The 16,882-nt window shown below is 42.4% G+C and overlaps 1 protein-coding gene across 3 annotated transcripts in view; it reads right to left on the bottom strand.

The window, feature by feature from the left end:
• The window catches only part of FAM53A (family with sequence similarity 53 member A), a 70,386-nt gene extending 54,462 nt beyond the window's left edge, over window positions 1–15,924 (bottom strand). For 2 of the 3 annotated variants that reach the window (XM_065633948.1, XM_065633950.1), the window contains exon 1: window positions 15,858–15,924. The gene's annotated coding sequence lies outside the window, so the exon portion shown is untranslated. Of the gene's footprint in view, window positions 1–12,118; window positions 12,169–15,857 lie in introns of all 3 variants that reach the window. The other variant, XM_065633949.1, reaches the window with a different exon arrangement.
• Window positions 15,925–16,882: the final 958 nt, after the last annotated feature.

The following is a 16,882-nucleotide window of genomic DNA, read 5'->3' as shown; positions in this document are numbered from 1 at the left end:
TTATTCTGCAACCTTTCAAAATTCCACATCAAGTCCAAAAAAAAAAACCCCAACCAAAAACCAGATCTTTAATGAAAAAGTTTCCTGCAGCTATAGAATTCTCCATCAATGTTTTGGGGGACAGGTGCTAGACACCTCAGTTTCCAGTACACTACACTTTAGGGAACCTATCTTAATGCACAATTAACTAGCATCCCTTTGTTTTCTGAGGTTTTCCACAAAAAGTGTAAAAATAGCGTATTATAACAAAAGTTTCTGACCGAAAGGGATGAAGAAAGAGTAGGGTTTATAGCCATAGTTCATATTCCGTAGAAATTGTATCACGATTATCTAGCAAATCCTGTTTAAATAGTCGTTCCTCTTCTTGAAGAGTTCAGAAGTGACAAAAATAAGTTAGGGCTCAACAAGACCCTCTACACATGCTAGAACTCAAAATGAAGCCAAAGAGGTTAGTTCCAATGCTTGCAATTCAGAGTTTCTTTTAAAGACTAAAGAGAGATTTCTTGAGATACAGAATCTCTCTGCTTTCTCCATACAGTGCTTTCATAAGCCGGTTTATATTAGAAGGAAGCCTCAATATTATGAGGTGTTCAAGCCTGGATTAAGGTTACCACAACTCCAGCATAAAACTGCAAAAAGAGACAAGAAAAAATACACAAGAAGGCATCTTTTATATTAACTGATGGCCACTGGAGTCACGTTTCTCAGATATTCCACAGGCTCAGGAAGCACAAGCAATAAAGAGCTCAAAAAAACTGTCTGCTGAAGAACATACCTCACTGACTGTGCAACACAGGACTATATTCCACCATCCTAAGGAAAAACTGGGATTTGGGTTGTTATTGCTTCCAGAGACAGAAGAGACTATCAGATCCACTCGCTTCAAATGCAGAAAATCACTACGGAGTCCAGAATTTCCCTGCATTTTGACCCTAAAGCATCATCATTCTAACACTAACTGGTCACTGAGACAGCTGTGACAATATAAACCATTGCTAAAATAAGGCTGCATCCTCCACACTCATTTCTACTCCACCTCCCACATTTCAGATGTGACAGCTCCTGTGAGAAGGAAGCAAAGCCTCAACCATCACATTCAGCCTTTGGACTCCCGTTTTACTTAACAAAATCCAACACCTTTTGGCAAATCTCTTGAACTCACAGGGAACAAGTAGTACTCTGAGTTTTCTGATTGAAAAAAAATAGACCTTGCTCAAAGGCTCCAGTGTGAGATGGAGAAAACCTGCAAGGAGAAGCACCATGACTAGACCCAAGAGAATATCCTGGCTTTAGATGGTGGCTTCCAGTTTGCAAAATCCACAGCCAGATGACATGCTGGAAAGAAGTTAAAGGTAATACTCTGATGTACAGATTTCTCATTCTTCAGGTGCAGAATTCATCCAGCTTGGATGAAACACATACAAAATAAAGACCTAAAATCATTTAATAAGCTTTGAATTAGAAATGGAAGATTTTACTATGTTACATGATAAACTGTTGTCTGTAATAAATGCTACCCTTTATTTCCCAAGTTACTATCAGGTGGTTTGGGTTTGTTTTCAAATTAAGGAGTGTCTCCTTCCAAAAAGGCAAAGCAAGAGTGGAGATGGGGGATGTTAAGCCTCAGTCACCATTTATAAAGTCAAGTAAACTCAAGAGACTTTTTCCAGGTCATCCCTAATTAAAGCATGGAACATATCACCACAGAAAACTACGGCTAAGAACTCAACCCAGGTATAAACCCAGGTTTATACCTGTCTTTCAGACTCAAGGAAGACCCAACATTAACATCACAGAGAAGTCACCCTGCATCTTCTAGAGTATCTTTGTCAGACAGGACAACAGATGAGCTGCACCACGAAGCTTTTCCAAGATGCTTTTGCTACTTACGTTCTCCTTCCTAAAATAATCTAGCACTATTTAAATGGCAGGCAAGGATTTCATTAATCTTGCTGAAGGATATTTACATCTATGTTTGGAGTTCCATTTGAATGAGCCATCAGCCCATGGCCAGTCATCTCACTGCAATGTACAATTTGGATTTTTTTTTTCCTCTCAGCATTACTGCAGAAAGCACAAGCCTACATTGCACAGTGTTGAGGAACAGAAACTCTGGTATATGAAGGTTTTTATACATGAACGCCAAGCCCTTTGCTTTTGCCATAATTACGAACTAAATGAGCTAACAGTCATTATTTCAAGAATATGCTAGCTCAAACTAAGCATTATTGCCTGTTTAAGTAGAGCAGAACAAAACCTAGTATGCACTCACCACTTAAGAGCATCACTGGATCTTTCAGTCTATGATATTACTGAAAGCTTGGAGCTCAGGTCCTACACAAGTTATTTCCACCTCCACATACTGTTTTTATAAATATTCTATTTAAAACCAATGGAAATATTTATTTAGTATACAAAGCCTCCAGCAAGATTCAAAATTCAGATTCATTATAAATAATCATTTATACAGAGAATGAGCGTTTGAACAAATATACATACCACCAACCTAAGCCTATCACCCTCCCACTATAGCAAGTGATCCAGATTATACAAGACCCACAAGATTATTTTACTCTAAGGCTTGAAAAAAAAGAAAAACCACAGATGAAGATTAATTGGCCCTACCACTGAAATATTTGCTTTACTCCATCAGCTAGAGAAGAAAAGCCAGGGGGTAAATAAAGATATGCTGTAGTATCACCTACTTTCTCTTAGTGTTTGCCCTTAAAAACGAGAAGAGTCAAAAGGCATGTATACACGCTTTAAAAACACTCAGGCCTGAAAAACACGCAGCACTAACCCTTAACTTGTATGGCAGTGACAATGGTTACTCCACACATGCTGCTGCTCCTCCGTGATAAACTGAAATAATAATACCAGTACTGACGTACTCTTATATCACTAAACCCTATGGGCTTGGAGCTGAGGGATTATCCAAATCCCTCCCATACATCCTGCTCCCAAAACACACACAGCTAATAAATCTCCTCTTATTTGCCTTCAAGGTTTATTCTGAAAAGTTTCAGACATCTGGTTGCCCTGTTCAAAATCAAAAGCCAAACTAGTAGGTTTGTTTTTATGAACCCGAGTGTGACACGTTCTTGCTGGAGGCCTCAGGCCAGGTGAAAACCACTTGCGTTAAGATGCTACTTCATGGCATTTCAGGGATCTAATGAGCTTTATAATCTGCACTCAGGGAAGTCTCCCTAACATTACCTTGTGTACAACTATGGAAATTAAAAACAAGGAACCTGTGGTAGTCCAAATATTTTTCAGTAAATAGTACAGCTAGTGAACTGCAGATGCTTCTAAATTTAGAACCCCAGTGCTTAGCAGTGTTCTGTAAATATCCATACGTTTCAATGCTTACAGTAACATGAAATACACTTCTCCCTGAGCCTTACTGTCCTTATTCTTCAGACTACAAGTCATATTTCCCCCTCGTGACAAAGTACTATGACCAATTTAGTGGGATAAGAAAAGTTTCAGTCTTTGTCTCAAAATCATAACCCTCCAGAAGATCATTGTGTAACTGTACTGAATAAATACCTGTATGTGCATATCCTTATTTTAGCTGTTTATGACGAATACGCATTTTAGATATCTTCATAAAAAACCCAAAAGTCTAAAATGAAAGCAAATTACAGGAAGTGCTAAGCAGGAGTAAAGTTGTATGCAGGTTTACAGACAGTAGTTAAAGTTTTCTGCTACATTATCTGTCCTGAAAGACCACAGAAATGCATTGAACAGATACGAGATCTGGTGCATGACAGACAAGCCAGTTCCCTCTCATGGCCCAAATTTGTTCTCAATCACAGCCGACCATCTGTAATTTGTTACTCAAGCAACTTGAATTCATCAGGCAGGAGACACCACTCAAGAGGTGGCACACTGGGAGATCTCAAGTTTTACAACACCCATCTAGTTACCCGATCCATTAGAATTCAGCAAAATGCTTCAACGCCACACAGCTTTGAAGTAGCAAGAATTTTCTTTAACATAAAGAGGTCTCAGGTATTACACTACAAAGAACTGAATGCTAGTTTGAAGAATTTGTTGTTGTTGATCTGAACTGTAGTTTAGCAAAGTAAAGAGCAACTCAGTTACTGGTTTCCAACTTCTGTTTTGCACATCCCAGGAGTTTTCAAATGCTGAAGTGTCTGAAAAGATCTGCACTACAGATATTAATACATTACGCTACTACATGTGAACCCTCAGTTACAGTCCACAAATAATCCAAGTGTGAGCAGAACACATATTGAAGTCAATTAAAATAATGGAAACAAATACAAAGACAAAATCAGTACACATGTCAATGTTGTGCTTTCAGCATTCAATTCAGATATTACTTGAAGTGTCACCAGGGACATTCTTCTGGACAGACTTAAGGTACTTCAATAAAAATGAGTTCAGCTGAGCTGTGCAGCCGAAGTCTTTCTAGTTCACGAGACCATTCCAAAAGCAAGATAACCGCTTTGTTTGTCTGCACATTCAGCCTTCACCAGCACTCTGAACAGCTGCATTCAGGAAACGCTGTGCCAGAGGTCAAGATGCAAACCAAGGGGTACACAAGTGCCGTAGGTATTTAGAACAAGCATTTGTAACAATTACATGAACTAAAAGAAATCTCATGAGACAAACAAAGTTACACCACAGAAGAGAAGATGACTATGTTAAGTCAGAAAAAAACCCAATGAACTCCATTTTAACTACATCAGTGTATGTGTGGGGTTTTTTTTCTTTAAATACTAAAAAGACAACCTTCTGCTCAGTATTTTCACCGTGTGCTACCTCGACACCATCACATGTTTCATGAATGAGTCATTAATTCTACAAGCAAGTTCTGTGGAGAGATTCATTTGCCAGATCCATGGAAGTCACTAGGACTTCAGATCCTGAAGTTTAGCCATATACCACAGGCTATGAAACCTTAATGCAAACCCGTGCTCCCGCATGGGAAGCACACAGACACAAGGTGCTGATCAGTACACAGGTACTATGGATCACACTTCACTTAGACTAAAGCAGAATAATTCAATTTTATTTGAGCCAAAAAAATGCCAGATGAAGAGTGAAAGCTAAGGAAGGGGAAGGGCCTTTAGTTTTAATCTTCACTGATCAGGACAAATTTAGCAGCTTTAAATGGCAGCAGGTAAGCCAAGTCACTTGACTAGCAAGTCAAGCATAACACCTGCAGACAATAGTGCAAGAGAGGACAGGACCACAAGTGTTTAGAAGGGAAATCTGTGTCCTCTCACTTGGGCAATGATGTTTACAGATGACTGCGTTCTGACAAGATCAGCTCCTGGCAACCAACTTGAAGGACAAAATGGTAAAGACTTATCAGATAAAGTCAACAGTAAGGCAGATGCAAGCGTGTCTTACCCTCAGTCTTTAGATACTGATAAAAAGTGTGCTTTATCTAAACGCACTTTGAAATAAGCCTCTGAAATTACATCTGGGTTTCTGTCATCTTCACTCACGCAAAGGTTAAGCATACTATAGTCTGCATAAAGCGGTAATATCTTTTTTCCTGCTGAAGATCTAAAATATCAAACCACTGCATTTGGGGAAGTCACAGCCTGAGCACCTGGACCCAAGAAGTACCAAAGTGATAAACAAGGTTTTGACAGCTGCAGCCTTTTCTGCAGGTGCAAGAGGCATTTACTTCATTTCAGCTTGGCTCAGTTTAGCAATTAGTTCAATAACTAGTTCAGAATTTAGAAAGAGGTTTAGCTTTATTTGATCCTATCAGATCTTGAGCTCAACTGAGAAAAGGGAGAGGGGAAGGGGAGGTCCCCCCAAACAGTTCCAAAGTTTAAGGCTCTTTATTTAACAGGACTATAAAGTTTGGTCTCAAGGATACATGGTATTTTGCAACTGATTATATTTCTAAAATTTGAGCACCACACTTAAAACAGAAAAACCTTGCACAACCAAATATTATCCCACCTTAAAAGAGTCTTTCTGAACACAGTTCCCCATGTACCACCCTCAATGGCAGCTTCCACAGCCAAGCTGGCAGCAGGATGCACCTAACTAAACAAGCCTGAAAAAAAAAAAAAAAGGCAAAAACCCCCCGCATCAAAACATCCTAACAACAAAATCCCTATTTCTGTTGACTATTAAGGAGCTTGGAACAGTTAACTCAGCTGAAGGTGTAAATCCTGCCCTGAATATCTAACCAGAGGGCAGAGCTGGGATATCCCTTGATGTACGAGTGCACAAATGCTGCACACAAGCAGCGCAGCATTAACGCCCAATCTACCCACCCCTCCAACCCATGCCAGCCACCAGCTCTTCAAGGATAGTACAGGGGATACTTCTCGGTCCTGCTATTCTCCAGCAAAACCTGAAGTTTTAGGATAACAGCATGAAGCTATTTATATCACCAGTTTGAAGAAAAAATGTAGCGATTTTATTTTGAAATATGGCATTACACAAATACAAGTTCAAAAGCCCTTTTACTTTTTCGTAACACTAAAAATAAGTGACTACATCTTGTGCATCAAAATACAGAAGTATTAACATCCTAAGGTACATTCAATACACGTTTCGCCATCCACATTGCATTTAACTTCAACACCAGGAGATGTTGTCTTACTTTTTTGGCAACATATTGTTGTATAAGTAATCTCAGCTAACAAACATTCAACATCTTTAGAGAAGAATTATCAGACTTTCTAAACCTCTGCTCAATTTAAGACTGCAGCATGATTTCCAAGGATAAATGTCCATCTCCTTAGAGCATGCAGTGGAAACACTGGCTAGAAGATTAATTACTCCAGCTTGTAGCCAACCTCACCAAAACTTTAACTACACGCAAATATACCTGGGTGATGAGAATAAACTGCTACATATGCAAGGACTACAAACAGGGCAACGATTAGAACAAGACTAAGGAAATTACTGGAAGGTGGAGATGCAGAGTAGTTTGAAAGTTCACAGAGATGCTGGAACAGCAATAATGAAGAGTATTTACAGAATTTTGTCAAACAATCCCAGAGAAAGAGCTCAGAGAAACACATTTCTGTAAAGTGCAAGCTTTGTTATGGGAATCAAGTTCGTCAGGGGAGATATCATGAGAACTAAGACTTTCAAGAGAGAAGATTGCACCTGTAGAGATGCCAACAAATACTTCCAAATACTTAAACCAAGAAAAGTACCGTAAAGAAAAAGTTAGCCCCAAGTAGTGTGGTTTATTCTTCAATGCCTGACTTGCGATGCAAGAGAAATTCCATCTCAAGAATTGAGCGCATAAAATGACCCTAACTACAGATAACTTCAGAGTCACTCAGCTGGAATTATTTGCAAGATATCAGATTTCGGCTGTTATGTGATATATTTGAGTACAGACAGCAACAGGTCATGCTTTTTGTCTTTTTTTTTTTAAAAGAAAAGGTTTGGACATCAGTTTCTGAAGCCAGGCCTGCCTTCATTTCTGTCTTCAGAAAATGGTCAAAATTCATGTGACTGGTCTCCAATTCCCTGCATTCCAGTAGAATCCCAGGGGAGGAACCTTTTGTGAACCCTAAAAGGCAACAAGGAGGTGAACAGCGCACACCAGGTTTGCTTTGAGATTAGAGTAACACGGTTTAGGGACAAGAGAGAACCTACAGAGGTCATACACCCAGGTTTAAAGACTTCTGCTGTTGGCAAGAAAAGGCTGTAGAGCGAATGCAATACTTGGTGGATAACCATACCCAGAGAGGTCTTATCAGTGGTGCATAGGAGAACACACCCAACAGGAACCCAGCTCACTTCACCCATTTGGTTGGTTCTCATCATCTGTTGCTGGCAGAGTAGGTTTGTTACAAGCAGGAGACATGCAGGAAGAACTACAAGACAGCATTAAAATTCTGCCTAACTCTGACCAACTGGAAAACTGTTCTGCAAGAAATAGGATGCAATTCAGTGCTGAAAAGTACGCTCGAGCAGGATTAATGGAGCAAACAGGAAGGCGAGTTCTTCAGAAGCAAGCTGTGGGCTAGGCTGGATCAACAAGCTGACCTTAAAACAAGTGTTAAGCTGTTGTCAGAAAGTCAAATGTATGGGGATGCATAAACAGGACTATCAGCTCCAGGGCACACGAAACAGTCTTTTTACTCCCCTCAGCACAGGAAAGCCTCAGCTGAAGTACAAAGTTGGGGTTTAAGACAAGTGTGAACTAACTTGAGAGAAAGAACATCAATGGTTAGAGCTGAAAAAACACAACCTCTCGGGAAGAACCAAACACACTAGTTTTATTTAGGCCAAAAGCATCACAATGCTGCAGGGTGGAGGGCAAGACACAAGGATACAGGAACGTGACAAAGAACAGTTTAAATATTTTTAAAATATTACTACAGGGGAAAGAATAGCTGTCCTTCATACCCGGGGAACTGGGCTTGACCAGCAGTAAGGAAAATGTCTAGTTCCATACCCAGCACAAGTTCTATGCTGAAGACAGTGAAGTGCTGGACTGAGAAGAAAGCAGAGCTGCTCAAGCTTCTTGTATCAGTCACATTAAATGTGCAACACTGGTGTGGGGCAGGGGACTCTCACAACCAGCCTATACCTCTATCAGCCCTATTTTTTTTTTTTTTAAATGACTACCTCAGTTTCAAGCCACTGTAGCATCTTCGCCTGTCCTCCTACAGTGTATGTTTAGTTCAAGTGAGCTAGAAGTTACTCTTCTGATTTTTCAAATCAAAACTTCCAGATTTGCATGTTCAGGTTATTTTACTATACAACAAAAGAAAAGTCACACCTGCTTCATACTGTCTTCATGCAGAAATAAATGAACTCCAGTCATCCACCACGGCAGTAAGCAAATTTCAGCAATATTGCAGTAGTATCCTATTGTACCTTTCTCCTCCGGCCAACAGAAAGCAGAAGCTGATTACTTCAGAAAGATGCCTAGAACAGTGATGTAATAACCTTCATTGATGTGGTGTCACAAAGCGCCATCCCAAAAACACGTGCAAGCACCTTTTACTACCACTATAGCCTTAGGCTTGGTTAGGACTTCCTGAGGATGGGAAATGCTGCACACAAACCTAATGCCTCAAAATAAAAATCTAATATACCCAGGATTTTACAGATGGGGAGTTGAAGCAGACAGGATCAGTTACGGCCAGCCAGAGGAAGTCTGTGCCTGTGACAAGTTACATGTTCGCATTTAAACTGCAAAATCTACAGCAAATAAACTGGGGAAGACTTAACTCTAAGAGCTCAAGTACAAGTAGGATACCTACAAAGCACACAATAGTTAGAGACCAAGTACTATCCTTTTTCATCCTTTGTGATAGTTATGGTACTACAACTATTTATCCAGGTACTTTTCTGCTTTGTTTAAATGCCATCCTTCTGACTTGTGAAACACAAAAATAAGCAAGCAGCAACAGTCCATCTTTATCCTCCAGAAGTTCAGCAATTTCTTATCCAAATATTGAACCAGACAGGTCTGGTCAGGATGGAAGATGATGATGGGCTCAGCAAACTCAATGGACAACACCACAGGTACTGGGAAGGGAACAAGCTGAGCTTCACACATGTTCCAGTGCCAGCACCATCCTCTTCTAACCAGCAACTCTGCTGTTGTCTCTTAACCTTTGGCAGCCCCTCAGAGCAGGCAACAGCACCATGGTTTAGCCTGCAAGTTACTCACACTTCTCAAATCCATCAAGTTTCAAGTTCCATTTCATCACTTAAAAAAAAACCCAAAAAGATGAGATCCTAGGCACCCACTCCTTTCCCACAAAAAAGTAATATACACTGCATTTTAGCCAATTCAAGTAGTTATTGAATGCTGTTTTCATTACTTCTCTCTCTTCCTCGCTTACTAAATACTGCATCAAATTACACTCGGGAGCACAGCAGTAGTCTCGAGGCATGCTTACACACCACTACACTCCCTTCTAAATACGACATAATGATTCATTATTTGCCACTACTATTAGACTGGGATAATTGAGTAAAAAGGTTCCTTTAAAAAAAAAAAAAACACACACACAAAAACCCCAACTAGGATTGTAATTTTAACTGTCAGTTCGACATACAAACACAATAGATCCATACAAATAGATCTTTAGGTACCTAAATAGATACTCTCATTTAAAAAAAAAATCCCACCCTCAAATAGTCCACAGAACAGAATTCTCCTATGTTATGAAAACATAGGTGGGGTTCATACCATGCTACAAAAACCACCTGCAACCTCAGTGGCCATCTATGCATTGACTAAGAAATGCTGAGCTGCAAGAGACAGAACCCAGCGGATCCAGACCCATCCAGTAGATTTCCAACAACTCTGTATTGATTCTTAATATATTATCACACCTGAGGCTCCAAACTTCAACCTTTTTCATATTCTGCACGCTATTTTTGGACTGTGGAAGGTGATAAAGCAATAGGGTTTGTCAGATCCAAACGACATACAGGTTTTTGTCACTTGTATCCTTCCTTATATATGATAAATCTTCCTCCCTTTCAAATTCTGCTGACAAATATGTCAAATCAATAGAAAAACTGAAGACAGATAGAAAAGTGCATTTTTCAATTGGGAAAGCAGCGGGAGTTAAAGGAAGCAGTACCTTTAAAACAATAATTCTCCTTATAAGCAAGCTTTGGAGGGTAGAATAAAGAACACAAACACCACACGGTATCCAGCAGTAACTGGATGAAATGGAGGAATACTTTACTACTGCAAATCTAAAGCCACAATTAAGAAGGTGAAACATAATACATGTGCACTGTACTGAAGGAATGATTTAGTGCCATTGACACCAACACGAACTGCACAGAGCAAAAATTAAACATGCTGCAATAATAATTTGAACTGCCCAATTAGGTTAAAAAACACATTTACCCTACAAATTAAAAAACCTCCCAAACCCCCCAAAGGCATTAATGCTGTTCACAATGTTATTTGAGATGCAAATTAGAGACCTAAAGTTAATATAACACCAACAGAAGTTCCTATTATTCCCATTTGTGGCTCAAGGGAAGGCGACAGTAGAAGAGAAGCCTCAGCCTTGTTCTATGAGGTCTTGTAAGGACAGTAAAGGTTTTTCTTCATTTTTAAAGTTAACCCACTTAACTTCAGTGTAGAAATTTTCAGGTTATAAATATGATTTTTCATAAGCCCAGAAGATTTAAGTGCATTAACAAACAAACAACAAGCCAGCTGCTGAGGTTGGCTGGACAAGAAGCGTATTAAGGAAAAGCAAGTATTCTTCAGGAAAAAAAAAGAAAAATTCAGATCCCGTCTCCCAGCATCACAGATCTTGGTCTAATGCACAAAAGTATAGACTGCAGTTATTTCTTCAACTATTTCCTGTACCAGCTGGGTTCCAATTTTAAAGCTCAGCAAACGCAGAAACAGCTTTCTTCCATCACAAATGCCCTTCCCACCATGACATGCGGGTCTTGGGATACAGAGTCAGTTTCGCAAATGGCACTTCTAATGACAGCTCTAGGCAAAATATTGTTTGATTTTGCACTCGTAGCTCTACCCATACAGACTTACTCACATAGAAGAGCAGTTGCCATCGCTGGCACTGCATGTCCAAAGCTCTACACTTGCAATTTGATATATCGACAGTATTATTCCCTGTATCTAACTATACTAGAGTTTAATTTTCGCAGGAACTTAAACCAATGTTGTCATACCAAATTCAGAGAAATGATGCTAACATTATTTAATCAGAACCCCTGATCTTGCTGTTAACACCCAACAAGCAAAACATAAGTGACGGCCTGTGTTTCATTAAAATAAAATCAAGTTCAAACAGCGGAAAGCCAATTATATTAGTTTTAGTTTTATAAGTCAGTAAGTTGCCTAATTGAAACACTTCATATTTTCTAATGCATAATGCTTAAAAAAATACTGATGTCAGTAAACTGAGAGCCACAACCCAGATAATGTATTTATTAACAACCCTGCCCACTTCCTCCCCTCAACCTAAAAATTAGCAGAAGTGTGGCCTTAAGAAGTTATTTCTGCCCACTACAAAACATTACAAGTTAACTGAGGAGTTTCTTGCCAGCTTGTTGACGACACTATTTCCCAAACTGACTGAACAGAAAAGTGAGAACAGCACAAAATGCAGACATGTAGAAAAGAGTTAAGAGTTACCTTGAGTTCTGGCTTTTCTATGGTCATTACAGCAAAATTTGTAAAACAGCCTAGAAAAGAATTAAAAATATGCCCTTTTTTTAACAGGCCTCCTTTTGAGGGGAAACAAAAATCCATTTTCTGAAAATATGACTGGTTCAATCCCCCTAGCATAGTGTTTAAAGTTAAGAGAATCTAACAAAGCACAGATATATATATATATATTTTTTTTTTATACAGACTCTCTTTCATCACTTGTATTGTAATGCTTCACTGTTGGCTAAAATCTTGTTAACCACACAAACTTCATGACATACCAAAAAACAGGTTGTCAACATAAACGGCTGCCTCTCAGGTATACACAGTCAACAGATTAAAACAACTTACCCACCGAGAAAATATCAGCCACTACAGTTCACCGAGTTCAAGTACCTACTTTCCCAGCCATGAATTTCTTCCCTAGAATTAATTAATGAACAGGGCTACTTTCTGCTCATTAACCCTCCCTTCAGGAGTGCTCAGAAAGCCTTTCACAGGTTTCTGCATGTAGTCTCACTCCCCCAGTAAGCTTATATTACTCAGAGTATCTAAAATGAAAGTTACAGCTACTTCCAGAATGCACAGGAATCTCTTACATGTGCTGCCATAATATATTTCAAAATAAAAGTTTATATGTAGATTGTGCAAGACTAAATACCAGGACCTACAAACATTTACCTGCAAGATCATTCTTACATGAATATCAGGTCTCAAGAATGTATTAATCTAAAAATAGTTCAACAAGTTTATCTTATAAAAATAAAAGTGAAAATTTAAAGCAAGCAAAGTTTTCTCCAAAAATAAAGCACAAAGCTTGCAGGAGAGAGGGAAAGTTACTGTTGCCAAAAGGCCAAATTTTTGTTTATCTTACAATCTTCAAAATACACAAAAAGAAATGTAAATCACAATATAAATACTAGTCTTTTCAGCTAAAGTTTCAATACAACCTCTTACTACTATTTAAGAAAACTCAAAGCATAACCAGAAAGGACAAATTCTTAGAACTCAAAACCAGCATTAAAAAAAAAAGTGTAGGAGCAAAGAAAGAATCACGTTTGGAGAGTTCTGAGTACACCATGTTTCTAAAGGGAATAATCTATCAAACCACAGGAGGTGACTAGAACTGCCATCATCACAGCTAACACAAAGGAATGTGGACTGGGGGGAGGCAACAGAGGAAGGGGGAGAAAGAACAGGGAAGGGAAAAGGAGAAGGAACGAAAAAAGGGAGCTCCAGTAATGGCTACCAGACTCCCAAGGAATTCCTATAGGAAAGAATAAATCCTTCACGCCACTTTAAAATAAAGCAATCCATGCCATAAATTGTAGTCATCTTGGTAACGTTAGGCTTTCAGTCTATCTGCTCATTGTATTTTCACAAATATGGTTTTGTGCCATGTACTAAACTTGCAAAGCTTAACACAATGCTTGCAAATACAAACAATATTTCTTCTTTCGGCCTCCTCATTCTTGTGAATCACAGTACCCTGCAGAAAAACAGCTTTTCAAGAGGAATTAGGGAAGTTTAACCACACCAAATTTAAAATACCGCTTTACAACTATTTAATCAACTTTAATTCTTAAGTTAAAGAGACAATAACTGTGGGTTACACACCAGCAGGTAAAGGCCGCTAGAGGACAGCCAGTTTACCACAGCATGGCGTGTCCTAAGAGGTTATCATTAGGGGGATGAACTTGCAGATCAGTATTTTAAGTTTATGTCCAATAGGCAGCACAGACTTCCACACGATCAAGAATAGAATCTTGTTACTGACAAAAAAAATAGAGATAATTAAAAATAACAGACATATTAATATGAATAGTATTTCCCAGAATTTCAAAATAAATGAGTAGTAAACCCATATTCTAGTTAAGAGTTCCACCAGCTCATGTAGAACTACTTGGAACATATGTTTTAGCTCCCCACACATACTGATCTCCTGCCTCCGAGTGCAATTCTTCCAAGCATTTTCAGAGGCACAATAATTGTAGTGAAACAAGCTCTCTGGGCTTGATCACATTCACTGCATCTCCAATAAAACCAGATCAAGTCACATGCTTCATTAGGAAAGTTTTTGCTGTTCGGCAAACATCGTGCTCCAGATTTCATAAGCCTGACTCGAAGCAAACAGACTATTCACAATTAGAACACATCCAGAAACATTTCAGCTTGCCACAAGATACACGGACTTACTGGTTCTTGCCAAAAATGGCTTTGACGAGAATATTTTCTAGCAGTCAGGCATATGAATGGGAGGCAATGTAACAGTAAAGGCTGTAATAACTGTTCTCAGGAAGCTAATTTTAATGTAAGCACAGCGAACCAGAAAATAGATTTGACCAGCTGGCTCAACTCATCCCAAGGCCTAGAGCTCATGAACATTCAAAGCCAGTGTCGTGTCTGGTCTGACTCACCCAGCCACCCTCAGCCCTGCAACCTGAAAGTTACGGTGCTACTACAAAGCGCTATTTCTGTAACGGCTGTTTTCTGCATGGTTATGATGGATTTATCGTTTACCTAACAAGAAAAAACTTTAAACTTTCAGATCTCCACCATAAGAGTTGAGGTAACTGATGCAACGCTGAACCAGAGTATCATCTACCAGGGTCAGGCTCCCTCTGTCTCACGGGACCTCCTTAAATAGCATCCGAAATTTCAAGAACGTATTTCTACTTAGTCTTCGCAGAGGCAAGAAGACGTTTAATAAGCCAAATAATCAGAACAAAGCCACAATTACTGCCCTTGGAAAAGCCAGAAAAACACAAAGACCCTATTCACTCCTCGATCTCAGAGTTTTTAACCCAGCTGGTCATTACACTTATGAGCCATAAATTAGAAATTAACTTTCTTATTGCTGAGGGAAGGGGGAAGGAAGAAAATAACCCCTGTTTTCACCCAGGAACCACAGTGGAAGGCAGCTATTGTGGAAAACACACACCGACTGACGTAACTCCCTACCGTTGAGCAGCAGAGGGGAGAATCGCCCCCGAACCCCGGGTCTGAACCCCGGGTCTGTGCCCGCAGACGTGGCCGCCGGGCACCGGCACAAAGGAACCAGCCGGGCCCCGCCGGGACCGGCACCGGGACCTTCCCCCGGCCTGGAGCAGCCCTGCCAGCCCCAGCCAACGCCGTTCCCAGCCCGAGAAGCAATTATTAAGGCTAATAAGGTGCTTTTTGGGTTTAGGGCGGATTTTTTTCGTTTTGATTTTTCTTCTTTTTTCTTTTTTTTGCACGCCACGGCCGCCGCTTCGCTTCCACACGGAGCCTCCAGCCCACGGCAGGGCGAAGGGGAGGCAACCTCCACCTCCGGCCGTGAGGAAGAAGCGCGGCCCGCAGCCTCAATACCAACAACAATAATAATAATAAATATAATATCTGCACCTGTTTTTCTCTCTATATAATTACAGAGACCGGCAGCCCGCAGCCGCGGGGCAGCAAGACGCTGCTGCCGCGGGGAAGGGCGGCTTCGGGGTGATACCCCCACCCCACAAGGTCCCTTCCCCGGGCGGCGCTCGCTCCCCCACCCAGCGAGAGCTGCCCGGTCCCCACAGCCGCCCCGGCTCCGTAAGGGGGCTCGGGCCTGGCCGCCTCCCCTCCGCCCGGCACCACCTCGGAGCCGCCTCAACGGCCGTTACCCGCCGGCTGCGCTCGCCCTGCTCCGGCGGGCGCTGCTCCCGCGGCCTCCCCCACCCGCCCACACCACAGCGCCGGTCACCGGTACCTGAGTCCACCCGGGCCGCCTCCCCTGCGCGTATGGACCGGGCTCCTCAATGGCAATTGAACAAAACACAGCCGGCTCCGCCCCCTCCCGGCATCCGCCTGCTCCCATTGGGGGACGCCCGCCCGCCGAACTATGACCCACGCTGCCATAGGGCGACGGGGCGTGCTGGCCCCGCCCACAAGGGGCGGGGGGCGGGCCCGTTCCCGGCAGGGACTCACCGCCGTGGTGCCGGTGGGGCGGGGAGGCGGTGCCGGACTACAGCTCCCAGGAGGCATTGCGGCGGCGCGGCGCCCGCCTCTCATTGGCCAGCCAGGCAGCGTGCGGAGGGGGGCGTCTGGGCGGGGGAAGCTGCGCCTCTCGCCCGGCGGGGGGATTACGTCATCGCGTCCCCGGATGGAGCCGCAAGAAGGGCGCGGGTGCACGGTGGTGCAGCGAGCGGGTCTCAGTGCGCATGCGCGCTGCGGCACGGGGGGCGTCACCGCGGGAGGCGGGAATGGCGGCTCCGGTTCTCTTCAGGGCCGCGGGTTCGGGGCCTGGTTGCGGAGGGAGGCGGCTGGGGCCGCCCCTCGCCGGAGCGGGGCCGGAGCACGGCAGTCAGGGCTGCTCTGCTGGATTTGGGCCTTATCAGCCTGTGGGCGACCTCCGCCAGGGGCCAGCGCGGCGGTGCTGGCGGGGCCTCCAGCGAACGGCTGAGGCGCGGGCGCTGTGGCAAGCCCAGGGGCTGCACCCGGGGCTTCCCCGGGAGCCACGGCTGCGGTTTGCCCCGGCCGGCTCCTGAAGCTCCCGTGCGTTCGGCGCCGCCCCGCGCTGTGTGAGCGTGTGCTTGCACTGCCCTCTGCTTGCCTGCCGCCCGCCTCCCTCAGCCGGGCCGGCCTGCTGCCACAGCCTCGGCTTCGTGTCACTGGGGTCCCGCACGGGCCCCAACTGGGGCCATCTTCTCCTGTCTCTCAAAATGGAGGCCAGAAACAAATAAAAAATTTAAAAAAAAAAAAATCTGCTTCTTACTTCGCAAGAAATGTACCTAT

Source organism: Caloenas nicobarica, chromosome 4 (genome assembly GCF_036013445.1).
Source record: "Caloenas nicobarica isolate bCalNic1 chromosome 4, bCalNic1.hap1, whole genome shotgun sequence".
In the NCBI taxonomy this organism is placed as follows: domain Eukaryota; kingdom Metazoa; phylum Chordata; class Aves; order Columbiformes; family Columbidae; genus Caloenas; species Caloenas nicobarica.
Note: the sequence above shows the minus strand (reverse complement) of the source record. Positions and strands in the feature narration are given on the sequence as shown.